This window comes from Rana temporaria, chromosome 2 (genome assembly GCF_905171775.1).
Source record: "Rana temporaria chromosome 2, aRanTem1.1, whole genome shotgun sequence".
Classification (NCBI taxonomy): domain Eukaryota; kingdom Metazoa; phylum Chordata; class Amphibia; order Anura; family Ranidae; genus Rana; species Rana temporaria.
In genome coordinates, this window is record NC_053490.1 from 355,457,247 (window position 1) to 355,474,023 (window position 16,777).

Genomic DNA, 16,777 nt, shown 5'->3' on the forward strand with positions numbered 1-16,777 from the left:
GGATCACCTCTGTCGCCGGTGTTATTCAACATCTATCTTCGTCCTCTTTTTGAAATCATCAGCAGCCAAAAAATGCTCTATCACTCATATGCAGATGACACGCAACTATATTTCCGCATTTGCAATAGAAAGGATCACCACCTCAATCTAGAGACATGTCTCTCTTTGATAGAGAACTGGATGACAAAGAGTTACCTTAAACTCAACGGAGCAAAAACAGAACTTCTCCTGTTTCACGCTAAACGGACGGATCAACATGCAACACCGTGGATACCCCCGCCCATTCTGGGCAAAATCATCTCCCCTAGCGCCAAAGTCAAAAGTCTCGGGGTCATCTTCGACTCCAACATGACAATGGACGCACAAATAGGGTCTGTAGTCAGCGGTTCTCACCATCTGCTGCGCCTACTACATAGACTGACTCCTTTTATTCCCAAAGAAGACATAGCAGTCATAGTGGGATCAATTGTGAACTCCAGACTGGACTATGCGAATGCCCTTTACCTCGGACTCCCAAAGTACCAAATCGCTCGTCTGCAAGTCGTTCAAAACACGGGCGCCAGACTTGTCACTGGGAAAAAACCCTGGGAATCTATCTCACCTTCACTGTGAGAACCCTTCACTGGTTGCCAGTAAAAGACAGAATCACTTTTAAAGCACTCTGTCTAACTCATAGATGTATCCATGGGAATGCTCCCCATTATCTATGCGAAAAAATAAAAGCCCATAATCCCAATCGCGTTCTGCGATCCACCAATCAAAATCTTCTTCAGATACCGAAAGTCCAAAGGAGAAAAAAGATTTGCGGTCCAAGGTCCCAGACTATGGAACGCTTTACCAACCAGCGTTCGTTTGGAGGAAAACCACTTAGCCTTCAGGAAAAAGATCAAAACTCATCTCTTTTGATATCAAAGGAGACAGGTACATCAAGCGCCCAGAGGCGATTCAGTTCGCATGTGTCGCGCTATATAAGTTTCTCATTCATTCATTCATTCATGAAGCACCAACTGCTCTAGTCGAGTGCGCTTTCACCTGAAAAGGAGGAATCTTCTTTTCTAAACCATAGGCCTGAATAATGACTTGTCGAATCCAACTTGCAATAGTGGACTTCGACGCTGCCTGACCCTTCCTTGGACTCTGTGGCAGAATAAACAGACAATCAGTCTTTCGTATCTGAGCCGTAGCTTGCAGATAAACCTTTACCGCTCCTACAACATCTAGAAAACGTAGACTCTCTTCCTCCGCAGACTGCGGATCTGGAAAAAAATACGGTAGGATTATATCTTGATTGAGATGAAATCCTGAAACCACCTTAGGTAAGAAAGTCGGGTGAGGACGCAGCACCACCCTGTCATCATGATTACTCATATACGGTTCTTTACACAAAAGAGCCGTCAATTCCGATACCCTCCTAGATGAGGATATGGCTACGAGAAAAAAAAATTTCTTTGTCAAAAGACTTAAAGAAGCATGGTGTAATGGTTCGAAAGGTAGCTTCTGTAATACAGATAATACCAAATTCAAATCCCATGGGCACACGCAAGACTTATCCGGCGGATTCAAGCGTAGTGCTCCCTGAACAAAGGCCCGGACTAGGGAATGAGAGACAAGCGGTTTTTGAAAGAATACCGACAGGGCCGAGATTTGGCCCTTGATGGTGCTCAAGACCAACTTCATATTTAAACCCAACTGAAGAAAGGCAAGAATCCTACTAATGGCATATTTCCTGGGATGCTATCATCTGGGTTCACACCAGGAAACATATGCCTTCCAGATTCTGTAGTAGATGAGTCTGGAGGCCAACTTCCTAGCATTAACCAGAGTGGATGGGACTGGACCTGAGAGCCCACGTTTCCTCAGAATGTGGGTCTCAACAGCCAAACAGTCAAATTTAGACTTTGTAAGGCAGGATGGAATATTGGACCCTGCGATAGTAGGTCAGAGCGTAGTGGGAAAGCCCATCCTTACAATTTCTGCATACCAGGGTCTCCTGGGCCAAGCCAGGACGACCAAAATCACTGGCTTTCCTTCCCTCTTGACTCTCTGAAGGAATTGTGGGAGAAGCGGAACTGGAGGGAACGCAGAAATCAGAGAATAACTATCCCATGAGATTGTCAGGGCATCCGACCCTTGGGCACAGAAATCTCTTGTTCTTGACACAAATTTGTCCAGCTTTGCGTTGAACCTGGAAGCCAACAAGTCAACATCTGGGGTACCCCATTTCTAAAATATGATTTAAATGATGTCGGGGTGTAGAGACCATTCTCCTGGACTCAGCTGCTGATGGCTTAAAAAATCCGCCTGCCAATTTTCTACCCCTGGAATGAAGACCGCAAATAGGCGAGGAATATGCCTTTCTGCCCAGGCCAGGATGTGCATCCAGACTTCTGGTGCCTCCTTGGTGATTGATATAGGCCACGGCTATAGCATTGTCAGACTGAATCCGAACAGGCCAACCCTGCAGTCTGTAAGACCAGACTCTGAGGGCCATATGAATTGCCCGAATCTCCAGAATGTTGATGGGTAGGAGCTTTTTCGGCTCCGGACCACTTCCCCTGGGCAGATGCTTCTTCTAGAACTGCCCCCCAGCCAAGAAGGCTGGCGTCTGTGGTTACCAAATTCCAGGTAACCGGAGTGAAGGATTTTCCTTTTGACAGATTTTGGGGGAACAATCACCAATTAAGGCTCTGGCGAACCTTTAGAGATAAGATCATAGGAACGTCCGGGGCCTGAACATCTTTGTTCCAAGCGGACAGGATTCTGCCCTGTAATGGCCTTAAGTGAAACTGGGCGTAAGAGACAGCTGCGAATGAGGCTACCAACTTTCCCAATAATCTCATGCATAGACGGATGGAAGGCCTTCTCTTTGCCTTTATCACTCGGACCAAGTCTCCTATGGCTTTTGCCTTTGGCTTGGGAAGTAATACCTTGCTTTGGGAAGTGTCTATAATCATGCCCAAATGCCCAAAAACCAGTGACAACACACTGGACTAGATGTCAGAAGAAGCTCCACTCGAAACTCTTCAAAACCCCGTTAAGGGGAAAAATAAAAACAATTCAGCTGCACCAAACGCCTGAAGAAACACTGGATGCCATAAATGCAGCCCTATTACAGTCTGCTGACTTAATAGCGCCGAAACGTAAAACTTGCATCCGAAAAAATTCCTCCAGCTGGTTCAACAACCAACTGGCGTTACTGAAGCAAGAGCGCAGAAGGGCGGAAGCCGCCTGGAAAAGAAGCTCCTCAGAGGAAAACCTCTCCCTCTACATAGCTATATCAAGAAAATACCACAAAGAAATCTTCAAAGCCAAGAAAAATTATTTTTACAAGGCTATCAACAGTGCCCTCAACCGCCCCCGCGAACTCTTCAAGCTGGTCCCTCAGACCATGAATCCAGGTTGTCTTGAAGTCCCCAACTCTGACACCCAAGAATTTTGCAATGATTTATCGGATTACTTCATTAATAAAATTGGGAAAATCCGAGAAAGCATTCAGCAAAACAATACCCCCCTTAACTCCCCCCGCAATTGTTCACACAATACCCACAACAATCCACCGCAATCAGGTAAGTTCACGCTGGAACCCATCTCTATCCATGCCACAAAGAATATCATCGATGCTTTGCGTAACGGCACAGCACCGAATGATATCATCCCCACTAAACTGCTGAAGGAATGCACCGACATCCTGGCACCTCCTATCATGCAGCTTATAAACCAATCTTTCAAGGAGGGCATAGTGCCCTCTAAGTTGAAAGAGGGCATAATCCAACCCATCTTGAAGAAACCCACACTGGACCCCAAGGACCCACTCCACCGCCGTCCCATAACATGCCTAAATGTACTCTCAAAGGTAATGGAAAAAGTAGTGGTGCAACAGCTGCAACAGCATCTAGATACCCACAACCTACTTGATCCATTCCAATCTGGCTTCCGTCCCGGACACGGGACGGAAACAGCATTGCTCAAAATATGGGACGACGCTCTCGAGGCCGCAGACAAGGGAGAATCTTGTCTTCTGGTTCTGTTGGACCTAAGCGCAGCTTTTGACACGGTAGACCACAAACTATTATTGACACGGCTAACTGAAGTAGCCAGAGTCGCAGAGGGCGATTTATCTTGGTTCTCCTCTTTTTTGGAAAACCGATCTCAAACAGTGAAGTTAGGACCCTTCACTTCTGAGAAACGCACAGTATCGTGCGGAGTCCCTCAAGGATCACCTCTTTCGCCGGTGTTATTCAACATCTATCTTCGTCCTCTTTTTGAAATCATCAGCAGCCAAAAAATGCTCTATCACTCATATGCAGATGACACGCAACTATATTTCCGCATTTGCAATAGAAAGGATCACCACCTCAATCTAGAGACATGTCTCTCTTTGATAGAGAACTGGATGACAAAGAGTTACCTTAAACTCAACGGAGCAAAAACAGAACTTCTCCTGTTTCACGCTAAACGGACGGATCAACATGCAACACCGTGGATACCCCCGCCCATTCTGGGCAAAATCATCTCCCCTAGCGCCAAAGTCAAAAGTCTCGGGGTCATCTTCGACTCCAACATGACAATGGACGCACAAATAGGGTCTGTAGTCAGCGGTTCTCACCATCTGCTGCGCCTACTACGTAGACTGACTCCTTTTATTCCCAAAGAAGACATAGCAGTCATAGTGGGATCAATTGTGAACTCCAGACTGGACTATGCGAATGCCCTTTACCTCGGACTCCCAAAGTACCAAATCGCTCGTCTGCAAGTCGTTCAAAACACGGCCGCCAGACTTGTCACTGGGAAAAAACCCTGGGAATCTATCTCACCTTCACTGTGAGAACCCTTCACTGGTTGCCAGTAAAAGACAGAATCACTTTTAAAGCACTCTGTCTAACTCATAGATGTATCCATGGGAATGCTCCCCATTATCTATGCGAAAAAATAAAAGCCCATAATCCCAATCGCGTTCTGCGATCCACCAATCAAAATCTTCTTCAGATACCGAAAGTCCAAAGGAGAAAGAAGATTTGCGGTCCAAGGTCCCAGACTATGGAACGCTTTACCAACCAGCGTTCGGTTGGAGGAAAACCACTTAGCCTTCAGGAAAAAGATCAAAACTCATCTCTTTTGATATCAAAGGAGACAGGTACATCAAGCGCCCAGAGGCGATTCAGTTCGCATGTGTCGCGCTATATAAGTTTCTCATTCATTCATGAAGCACCAACTGCTCTAGTCGAGTGCGCTTTTACCTGAAAAGGAGGAATCTTCTTTTCTAAACCATAGGCCTGAATAATGACTTGTTGAATCCAACTTGCAATAGTGGACTTCGACGCTGCCTGACCCTTCCTTGGACTCTGTGGCAGAATAAACAGACAATCAGTCTTTCGTATCTGAGCCGTAGCTTGCAGATAAACCTTTACCGCTCCTACAACATCTAGAAAACGTAGACTCTCTTCCTCCGCAGACTGCGGATCTGGAAAAAAATACGGTAGGACTATATCTTGATTGAGATGAAATCCTGAAACCACCTTAGGTAAGAAAGTCGGGTGAGGACGCAGCACCACCCTGTCATCATGATTACTCATATACGGTTCTTTACACAAAAGAGCCGTCAATTCCGATACCCTCCTAGATGAGGATATGGCTACGAGAAAAAAAAATTTCTTTGTCAAAAGACTTAAAGAAGCATGGTGTAATGGTTCGAAAGGTAGCTTCTGTAATACAGATAATACCAAATTCAAATCCCATGGGCACACGCAAGACTTATCCGGCGGATTCAAGCGTAGTGCTCCCTGAACAAAGGCCCGGACTAGGGAATGAGAGACAAGCGGTTTTTGAAAGAATACCGACAGGGCCGAGATTTGGCCCTTGATGGTGCTCAAGACCAACTTCATATTTAAACCCAACTGAAGAAAGGCAAGGATCCTACTAATGGCATATTTCCTGGGATGCTATCATCTGGGTTCACACCAGGAAACATATGCCTTCCAGATTCTGTAGTAGTTGAGTCTGGAGGCCGACTTCCTAGCATTAACCAGAGTGGATGGGACTGGACCTGAGAGCCCACGTTTCCTCAGAATGTGGGTCTCAACAGCCAAACAGTCAAATTTAGACTTTGTAAGGCAGGATGGAATATTGGATGGACCCTGCGATAGTAGGTCAGAGCGTAGTGGGAGAGCCCATCCTTACAATTTCTGCATACCAGGGTCTCCTGGGCCAAGCCGGGACGACCAAAATCACTGGCTTTCCTTCCCTCTTGACTCTCTGAAGGAATTGTGGGAGAAGCGGAACTGGAGGGAACGCAGAAATCAGAGAATAACTATCCCATGAGATTGTCAGGGCATCCGACCCTTGGGCACAGAAATCTCTTGTTCTTGACACAAATTTGTCCAGCTTTGTGTTGAACCTGGAAGCCAACAAGTCAACATCTGGGGTACCCCATTTCTAAAATATGATTTAAATGATGTCGGGGTGTAGAGACCATTCTCCTGGACTCAGCTGCTGATGGCTTAAAAAATCCGCCTGCCAATTTTCTACCCCTGGAATGAAGACCGCAAATAGGCGAGGAATATGCCTTTCTGCCCAGGCCAGGATGTGCATCCAGACTTCTGGTGCCTCCTTGGTGATTGATATAGGCCACGGCTATAGCATTGTCAGACTGAATCCGAACAGGCCAACCCTGCAGTCTGTAAGACCAGACTCTGAGGGCCATATGAATTGCCCGAATCTCCAGAATGTTGATGGGTAGGAGCTTTTTCGGCTCCGGACCACTTCCCCTGGGCAGATGCTTCTTCTAGAACTGCCCCCCAGCCAAGAAGGCTGGCGTCTGTGGTTACCAAATTCCAGGTAACCGGAGTGAAGGATTTTCCTTTTGACAGATTTTGGGGGAACAATCACCAATTAAGGCTCTGGCGAACCTTTAGAGATAAGATCATAGGAACGTCCGGGGCCTGAACATCTTTGTTCCAAGCGGACAGGATTCTGCCCTGTAATGGCCTTAAGTGAAACTGGGCGTAAGAGACAGCTGCGAATGAGGCTACCAACTTTCCCAATAATCTCATGCATAGACGGATGGAAGGCCTTCTCTTTGCCTTTATCACTCGGACCAAGTCTCCTATGGCTTTTGCCTTTGGCTTGGGAAGTAATACCTTGCTTTGGGAAGTGTCTATAATCATGCCCAAATACTCCAGCCTTCTTTGAGGCTGCAAGGAGGATTTTTCCAGATTAAGGACCCAGCCTACGTACTCTATTGCTGTGCACATTGTGGCCCAAGCGTGCAGCAGACTGATCTATGATCAACAGATCATCGAGATAGGCTGTTACTGCTATGCCCTGTGCCCTTAGCCTTGCCAGCCCGAAAAGAAGGGCCACAAACTGAAAGTGGCTCTGATCCACCGCAAACCTTAGAAACCTTTGGTAAGCGGGGAATATTGGCACATGTAGATATGCATCTCTGATGTCTATTGATGCCAGGAATTCTCCTCCCTAAAGGGTGGAAACAGCTGAACGAACAGAGTCCATGCGAAAGGAGCGAATGTTCAGAAACTGATTCAGGCTTTTCAGATCTAGGATAGGTCTGACATCCCCATTTGGTTTTGGAACCGTGAAAAGGTTTGAGTAAAACCCTGGTCCCTGATCCTCTGGGGTTAACTCCCTGATTACACCTTGGGACAACAGGTGTTCAAAGGTCTTCTTTTTTCTGGATCTTTGGCAATTCTTGATCTCAGAAAACGAGGGTGGCGGAAATTCCCTGAATTCCAGCTTGTAGCCTGAGGACACTGTGGAGATGACCCACTTGTCCTGAACTTCGTTTGCAAATTGCAGCAGCCTTCCCCCCACTCGGCCAAGAGGGGGCATCCCTTCATAGGGAAGTTTTGGGGTTCTGCTTAGACTTTGAACCCCAAGTCCTTTTCTGCCCTTGGGCTTGGCTCTGGACCTTTCCCCTAGTGTTAGACTGGGGAGGCCGTCGCTACTGCCTGGAGAATGAGGTTCCAGGGGCAGGAGAAAGAGAACGCTTAAATGAAGGACGTTTACTCTTCTTTTTAACTGGCAACAGAGTAGACTTGCCTCCGGTAATCTTTTGGATGTATTTATCCAAGTCATCTCCAAACAGGCATCCTCCCTCAAAGGGGAATGCTGCCAAGTGTTTTTTTGCAAGAAACCTTGGCCTCCCAATGTTTTAACCAAAGGGACCTGCGCATGTGTACCTGCAGGAGATTCAAGTGGGATGCTTGCTGAACAGAGTTCATAATCACATCAATCACAAAACACAAGGCCTTAGGAAGGTCCTCATAAACCTCAATCTCCTCTGTAGGGAGGAAGTTAATCATATGCTTCATTTGTTTTTTGAGGAACTGAGATACACCAATAGCTGCAACTGCAGGTTGTACTACAGCACCAGCCATGGAGGAGGAGGCTTTCAATAGGGATTCCAGCTTTTTAATGTCAATACATTTTTGTTGAGAGAATTTCAAATAACAAGTAACAGAGCTCAAGGCCCATAGCTGATGCAACAGCAACATACAGTTGTAGCATAGTACCATTAAATAGTGCAACATCAGATAAAGCTAACAAGTGAGAATAGGCCCGATGAGGTAAGGTAAAGGTAAATATAATAGGAGTAAGCTAAACAAAAAGGATAACAATCACCCATCTGTCAGATTCACCCCTTGCTAGGAAACCAAGTACCATCAATAGCACAGATATTAGCTAAGGATTCAATGGTTTTTTTTGAGTTCTCGTACCAATCAAACCCAGTGATAGCAGTGCCAGACCTGGCTCCCCTAGAATTGTTGGGATTCCATCTTTTTATCGGTTGGATCCTTAAAACCCTGAGCATTGTCTATAGGACAGGTCAGGCTTTTGTTTGCACAAGAAATAGCTGCATCAATAGCAGGTACCCCCCATTTCTTAGTGAAACATTTCTCCATAGGATAAAGAAGGGAAAACTGCTTAAGAGGAGAAAACACTCGGTCGAGAGGGAGGAGTCTAGGAATGGCACGGTCAGCATGGAGAAACAGCTAGATGGGAGCCTCCGCTCTCCAGCCCAGCACTGATCTAGGAGATGTCTAGTGGCCGGCCCGGTCCCTCTCCCCTGCCAGACCGCCCCCCCTTCATGGAGACGCTGACTTTGTGCTAAGCCTGTGACTCTGTGCTAAGCCTCCCCTCTCCCTCCCGCTCTCCTCGGTCAGGTCGGCTCGGGGACCGCAACACTAGCGGTGCGAGTATCCGCAAATAGGAGGCGGCTCTCCTGGCTGGGCGGTGGCGGTGTGGAGTATCACTAGGACAGTCCATGGAGGACGGCTCAGCGTGCGGTGCGGGGGTTGCAACGGTGACGGGAGTTGGGTCGGGAGCCCTCTGCAGCAGCATCAGAGCATTCTTGGCTTGCTCGCTCTGCAGAGTGAGTGGGCAGCGGTGCCGTGGTGAGGAGGTGAGCCCTAGCACAGCACATGGATCCCGGCCCCGCATGCAGAGACCCAGCACCTTGCAGCCTGAGCAAAACCGACCAAACGAGAGAAGTTTGTAATTGTTTCTGGTGCCCCGAACACGTTCAACTGAATGGTAAGATCAGAACCACTGCAGCAGTTCATACCCTGTCTTTTGAGAGGCATCAGAGTGGTGAGTACAACGCATTACATTAATTAAAAAAATATCAATGGGACACCGGACATCTGCACTAAAGGAGTCAACAATTGGACTATTCTGGCACGAGTACAAGTAATAAGGGATATTTGCATATCAATATCATTGCCCACACTCGTATCTATATTGTTTGTCGGTGGTTCTTTTTCTTTTTCTACTGGGACAATTAAGATACTTTGAGAACTTTAGAATATGCTGGGAACACGCGTGGAATTTTATTGGCTTCCTGTTATGTTCTATTGTCTGCAGTATACATGCGACCTGGTAGTGAACAATACTAAATGTGGAGAATATTCCGGTAAAAATACAGCATAATTCAGTTTATTACAGAGTACTGAAATTCTGCATTGGGAGGTCACGGGGACAGACTGATATAAAATTTGAATGAACAGCATAGATTTCTCAAAAGAGAAATAGACAGTATCCATGCATATTAATGTCTATATTGCTCATATTGATTATATGTGTGTCCTATATGGAAATCGGAAATGGTGAGAATAAGCAATGGGAAAACCACGAAAAATGATATGATTCTGGTGACTACTATAAACAATGGTGTTTAAACAAAGTCAAAAATCTAATATATTTGGATGAAAAAAGGAGAGGCTGTATTAGCACAGAAAAAAAAGAGGGGGGCCAAATAAGGGGCAGGATAGCCGTGGGGTTGATTCGGACCCGCGGCTGTTTTCACTGCTGGCAAGTGGCTCCTTTGAGCAATAAACCAGTCGAGAACATTTGGGTTGTCACCGCCAGACCCTCTTTCTCCAGCCTGCAGTTCTACACAGTAAAGAAGCCACTTAGGGCTCTTTTCTACCTACTTCCCCCTTCCCCTTTTTTTTTTTTTTTTTTGCTGTGCGTTTTTTTTTAGCACTGCGATAGATAAAAGTATACATAGAGTGCCTACGTCCCTACACTTCTAAAACTGACTTTTTATAAATACATGCAGCCACCCCCCAGGCACAGTAAGAAGCACGGGTAAATAAACTGGATTATCGTAAGATCAGGAGGGGTAAAGGATGAGCACAAGGGGAAAAGGAGTGAAAGGAGGGGCAATCCCAAAGGTCCCCCGGTTAAGCCAAAGCCCGGGCCCGATGAGCAAATTTGTGACACATGGGGGAAATGGTGACAACCAGCCCACGGAAAAACCATTAAGTGGTAGAGGTGGCCAGACAGAAAAAGATAAGAAAAAGGATAAGAAAAAAAGAGCTACTAATACACAGGCTGACCAAGAAACACTCTCAGAGTCTAGAATAGATCAGGAGGGAGAAATGGACACCGAACAGAGAAATAAGGAAGTAATACAAGACAGGACACTTTTGCCAACAAAAATTGAAACAGAAGGAATGTTCGCTACCCTAGAAAGATCACTCAAATCGCAAATGAAAAGAATGGAGCGAAACATGGGGCATATATTGGAAAGAGTGGAAGAAGTAGAGAAAAAAGTCGATTCCAATGCAACCTCAGTCAAAAAACTAGAAGAAGAAATAAAAGCATTAAAAATGAACCAACGAGAACAAGCGTATAAATTAGAAGATCAGGAAAACAGAGACAGAAGGAAGAATATTAGAATACGCGGAGTTCCAGATACAACACAGGCTGAGGACCTCCCAGAAATTATAAGGAAAATTTGTAATCCAATATTAGAGAGAGAAACAACCTCCCCATTAAGAATAGAACAGGATAAGCACAGGATAAGACGACCAAGAGAAATATCACAGGAAAATCCAAGAGATATTATTGTGCGATTTGAAAGTTGGGAAGAGAAAAAACAATTATGGAAAAAACTGAGAGGGAAGCCGCCAATAGAATACGAACAATATAACATTCAAATTTATCAAGATTTGTCTCAAGAGACATTAAAAAGAAGAAGGAGTTTAAAACCATTGTTAGGAGTTCTGCAGGAACATAAAATTCAGTATAACTGGGGATTCCCAGCGTGCCTGATAGGCAGGAAAAAATGGGGTCTCGGCAAGACTGAGGTTTACTGAGGAAATACCAGAATTTGGTCAAAGATTAGATATGGGGGGAGGGGGAGGAGATCTGTGTGTCTTAAAACAAAAAATACATACGCGCCGGAAACAGAGAAAAAAAACCAGAAAGATATGACTAATATAAACTTAATAACATACAACGCAAGAGGCCTTGGCTCCCCTGAAAAAAGCATATGGTGTTAAGAGAGGTGGAAAGGTATTCCGCAGAAATCATTTTCTTACAGGAGACACATATAACATTGGACTCCAATGTCAGACTTTATTCTTGGGCAGTCCCAACCTGGTATTATGGTGACTGTCCAAAGAAGAGAGCTAAAGGGGTTGCTATAGGGGTAGGGAAAAACATTTATTTTAAGGTAGATGAGAGGAAAGTCGACCCAGAGTGTCGCTATTTGTTTCTTAAAGGGGGGGCCTCCATGGGAAAAAATATACGCTTGCAAATATATACTGCCCTAATAGACACCCGCAAAAATTCCTTAGTGGGATCCTGAATGCTTTAATGGATTTCAAACAGGGATACGTAATCCTAGCAGGAGATTTCAATTTCTCAATGGAACACCACCTTGATAGTACGTCCGGTGCACAGATGCGAGATACTAAACAACTCCGAAAACGAAGAAAAAAAATGTTTAACCAGCAATTAATAGATCCATGGAGGATCACACACCCAAATAAAAAAGATTACACATATCACTCGTCTGTGCATGGTACATACTCAAGATTGGACTATATGATGGTAGACCATGAGTTATTGGAAGACATAGTTAAAACCTCAATAGGTGTAATAACAATTTCAGATCATGCGCCGGTAATATTGAAAATAAGATTCAAAGAGACAGAGCAAAGAAAAGGAACGTGGAATTTAAATGAAGAACTTATAGAGGATACAGAGGTAAGCAAGACAGTGAAAAATGATTTGGAACAATATTTTATGATAAACAACACATTGGATGTAAGCACAGCTACAGTATGGGAAACCCATATATCAGAGGGAAATTAATTTCTATAGGAGCAGGGATAAAAAAGGCAAGAGAATTAAACATGAAAAAATTAACAACGCAGCTTCATGAATTGGAGCAAGCACATAAAGAACGAGGAGAAAGCGAAATACATCAGAAAATAGTGATAAAGAGCTCAGAGACTTGATGAAACTTGAAACTAGAAAAATATTTAAAAACATTGCCAAAGAAAGATATAAGTGGGGGAATAAACCTGGGAAATATTTAGCCAGAATCTCCAAGGAAAAAAAAACACAAATTACATCGAAAAAATAAAAAATCATGAAGGCCAGATGAAATATAAGACTTCTGAAATTGCAGAGGCATTTCAGACTTTCTATAGCACATTATACTCTATTCGAACCAATGAGACTCAAGAGCAAGAAGACATCAGAAAAAGAAAAATCAAAGAGTACCTAGAAGAAGTTAATTTGCCAAAGATATCTCAAATTGATATTGAATCCCTAGAGGATCCAATTACTCAGGAGGAGATTTATAAAGCTTTCCAGGAGACACCAGGGGGTAAGAGCCCAGGCCCTGACGGTTTGCCGATTAAGTACTATAAAACATTTAAAGAACTGCTGGTCCCAGAGATGTGCAATTATTTTAATAAAATAGGAGAGGATGAAGAAATTAGAAAAGAATCGCTCCTTGCCAATATTACTATTATTCCTAAATTAGGAAAAGATGGAACCTTGTGTTCCAATTATCGACCAATAGCATTGTTGAATGCCGATTTAAAGGTATACGCAAAAATATTGACAAAAAGGATAAAAAGTCTAATGCCTGAACTGATAAATACTGATCAGGCTGGTTTTGTAAAAGGAAGGGAAGGGAGAGATAATAGCATAAGGACAATTCTCCTATTACAGCAAGAAAAAAAAAAAGAAACCCCCAGTCGTACTCGTGTCAATAGATGCTGAAAAAGCATTTGACCGAGTCGACTAGGGGTTTATGATGGATACTTTACGAAGCATAGGTCTGGGACCAAAATTTATGAAGTGGGTAAGGAATTTATATTGCCATCCGACGGCCAGGGTGAAGGTCAATGGAAGTGTGTCGTCTGTGTTTGAAATGAAAAATGGAACCAGACAGGGTTGCCCGCTCTCGCCCCTCCTATATGTAATAACACTGGAACCACTACTAACAAAAATCCGGGAAAATCCGGATATAGGGGGGGGGGGTGAGAGTGGGCGACGATGAACACAAGGTGGCGGCGTACGCAGACGACATACTACTATATTTGACCAAACCTAGAAGTGCACTACCCAATGTCATAAAGGAAATAAAAAGATACAGGGAACTTTCTAATTTTAAAATAAACCCGATAAAACCGGTAATCCTGAATTTGGGTATAGGCAAAGAAGAAGCGGAAGAATTGCAGAAAGAATTTCCATTTACGTGGGAAAAAGAATCTATAGCATACTTAGGAATTAAGATCACACCTGCAGTGGAAAAACTCTATCTGGCCAATTATGTTCCTCTTAACCACTTAAAGACCTTAGGTGTTTTTCAGATTTGGTGTTTGCAAGACTAAAACAGTTTTTTCTGCTAGAAAATTACTTAAAACCCCCAACATATATTTTTTTTTTTCGAACACCCTAGAGAATAAAATAGTGGTTATTGCAATACTTTTTGTCACACCGTATTTGCGCAGCGGTCTTACAAGCGCACTTTTTTGGGGAAAAATTCACTTTTTTGAATTAAAAAATAAGACAACAATAAATGTGGCCCAATTTTTTTATATATTGTGAAAGATAATGTTACGCCGAGTAAAATGATACCCAACATGTCACGCTTAAAAATTGCGCCCGCTCGTGGCATGGCGTCAAACTTTTACCCTTAAAAATCTCGATAGGCGACGTTTAAAAAATTCTATAGGTTGCATTTTTTGAGCTACAGAGTAGCTCTAGGGCTAGAATTATTGCTCTCGCTCTAACGATCGCGGCGATACCTCACTTGTGTGATTTGAACACTGTTTTCATATGCGGGCGCTACTCGCGTATGCGTTCGCTTCTGCGCGCGAGCTCGTCGGGACGGGGCGCTTAAAAAAATATTTTTTTTTGTTTTCTTATTTCTTTTTATTTCTTTTATTACTTTTTACACTGAAAAAAAAAATTGATCACTTTTATTCCTATTATAAGGAATGTAAACATCCCTTATAATAGAAAAAAGCATGACAGGTCCTCTTAAATATGAGATCTGGGGTCAAAAAGACCTCAGATCTCATATTTAGACTTCAATGCAAGAAAAAAAAAAAAATTGAAACTGTCATTTTTTCAAATGACAAAAAAAAAATGTCTCTTTAAGACGCTGGGCGGGACTGACGTTTTGACATCACTTCCGCCCAGCAAAGCTATGAGGACGGGTGGGGGCCATCTTGCCCTCACTTAAGTCCTTACCGCTCAGGCTGCAGCATCCGATCTCCTCCGCCGCTACTGACGGCTCCGGTAAGCGGCGGAGGGCACGGAAGAGCGGCGGGAGGGGGGGGCCCCTCTCCCGCCACCGATAACGACGATCTCGCGGCGAATCTGCCGCGGAGACCGCCGTTATCGTTTACATGGCCGCCCGCTGAAAAGATGGATATCTCAGTTGTGGCAGCAGCTGCTGCCGTTACTGAGATATCCATCTTTAAAAAGAGGACGTACATTTACAATACGCGGGTCGGCAAGTGGTTAATTAACAAAATTCAACAAGATTTAAAAAGGCTGGCAAGGAAACCTATCTCCTGGATCGGTAGAATCAATGCTTTTAAAATGATGATACTACCGAAAATAACCTATACATTTCAAAGGCTCCCTATAAGAATTCCACAAAGTTTTTTTTAAAATAATTAAAACATTAATCCTGAAATATATTTGGGCAGGTAAAAAGGCTAGAGTAAGCTATACACTGTTGAGTATGAAAAAAAAAGTGGTGGGTTGGTGCTCCCTGATATAAAAAGATATTACTATGCTGTAATACTAGCAAGGTTAGCAGAATGGACAAATACACACACTAAAAAGAAGTGGGTACAGATGGAAGTGTAGTGTATCTAAGTAGGACACAATTAAATAGGAATGTTTGCATACCACCGAAAATTAGGAAGTTTGGCACGGATACACACTGTATAACAAAGAATGTATTTAAAATATGGGACACGGTATTTAGACGGGAAAAATGGGAGTATAACTCCCCATTGATCCCATTAGCAGGCACAGATTTTTTTCCACCAGGCAATAGTACACAATTGGGAAAGCAATTAGGGGGGAAAAATTAAAAGATATCGTCACACGCGGAAAAATAAAAGCAAGATAGGACATAAAAACAGGAGAAGGTGATCAACACTTGAGTGATTGGGAGTATTTTCAGTTGAAACACTTTGTGAGCACTTTACCACAGCCGATACGGGATAATAAAACATTAAACTCAATAGAAAAGATATGCAGCATGGATAAGCCTTTGACACATGGTATATCATTGGTATATGGAATACTAACAGAATTGGAGACCCAGGAGACATTGCCATTTGTAGAAAAATGGGGAAATGATATGGGTAAAAAGATTGACAACTCACAAATGATAGGAGCAGCGTATAACTATGCTTCAGACATAACCACCATTGAAGCCAATTTTAAGTGTATGGTACTTTGGCACCTGACCCCGGTAAGAATGTGTAAAATACATCCAAACAACTCTGACCTCTGCTGGAGGAATTGTAAGCAAAAGGGAACAACAATGCATGTCTGGTGGGATTGCCCAAGAATAAAAGAATATTGGGAAGAAATTTTAGAATATATTGATGAAATCACAGGGGAGAAGATCTTATGTAATCCTATGACTTGTTTATTTCATGGAACAAATAAAGCTAAAAAACAGTATGGAATAACTTTAGTCCCGGTATTACTCCCAAAAAATTGGCTTCACCCAAAAAGTCCATCAATAAAAGAGTGGATAGGGAGGGTTGATTATACAGCAGAAATGGAGTACCTCGCTCGAGGGGAGATAGGTGGAGAGGACAGATCCAGAGAGGTGTGGGAGAAATGGAAAGTCTTTAAATCATCCGAAAAATTTGTACAAGGTATGACAGATATTGATAGGTGAGAAAATAAATACGACAACAGCAATAAGGCACACAGATCTGGGTGGGAGGGAGGGAAGGGAGGGGGAGGAGAAGGG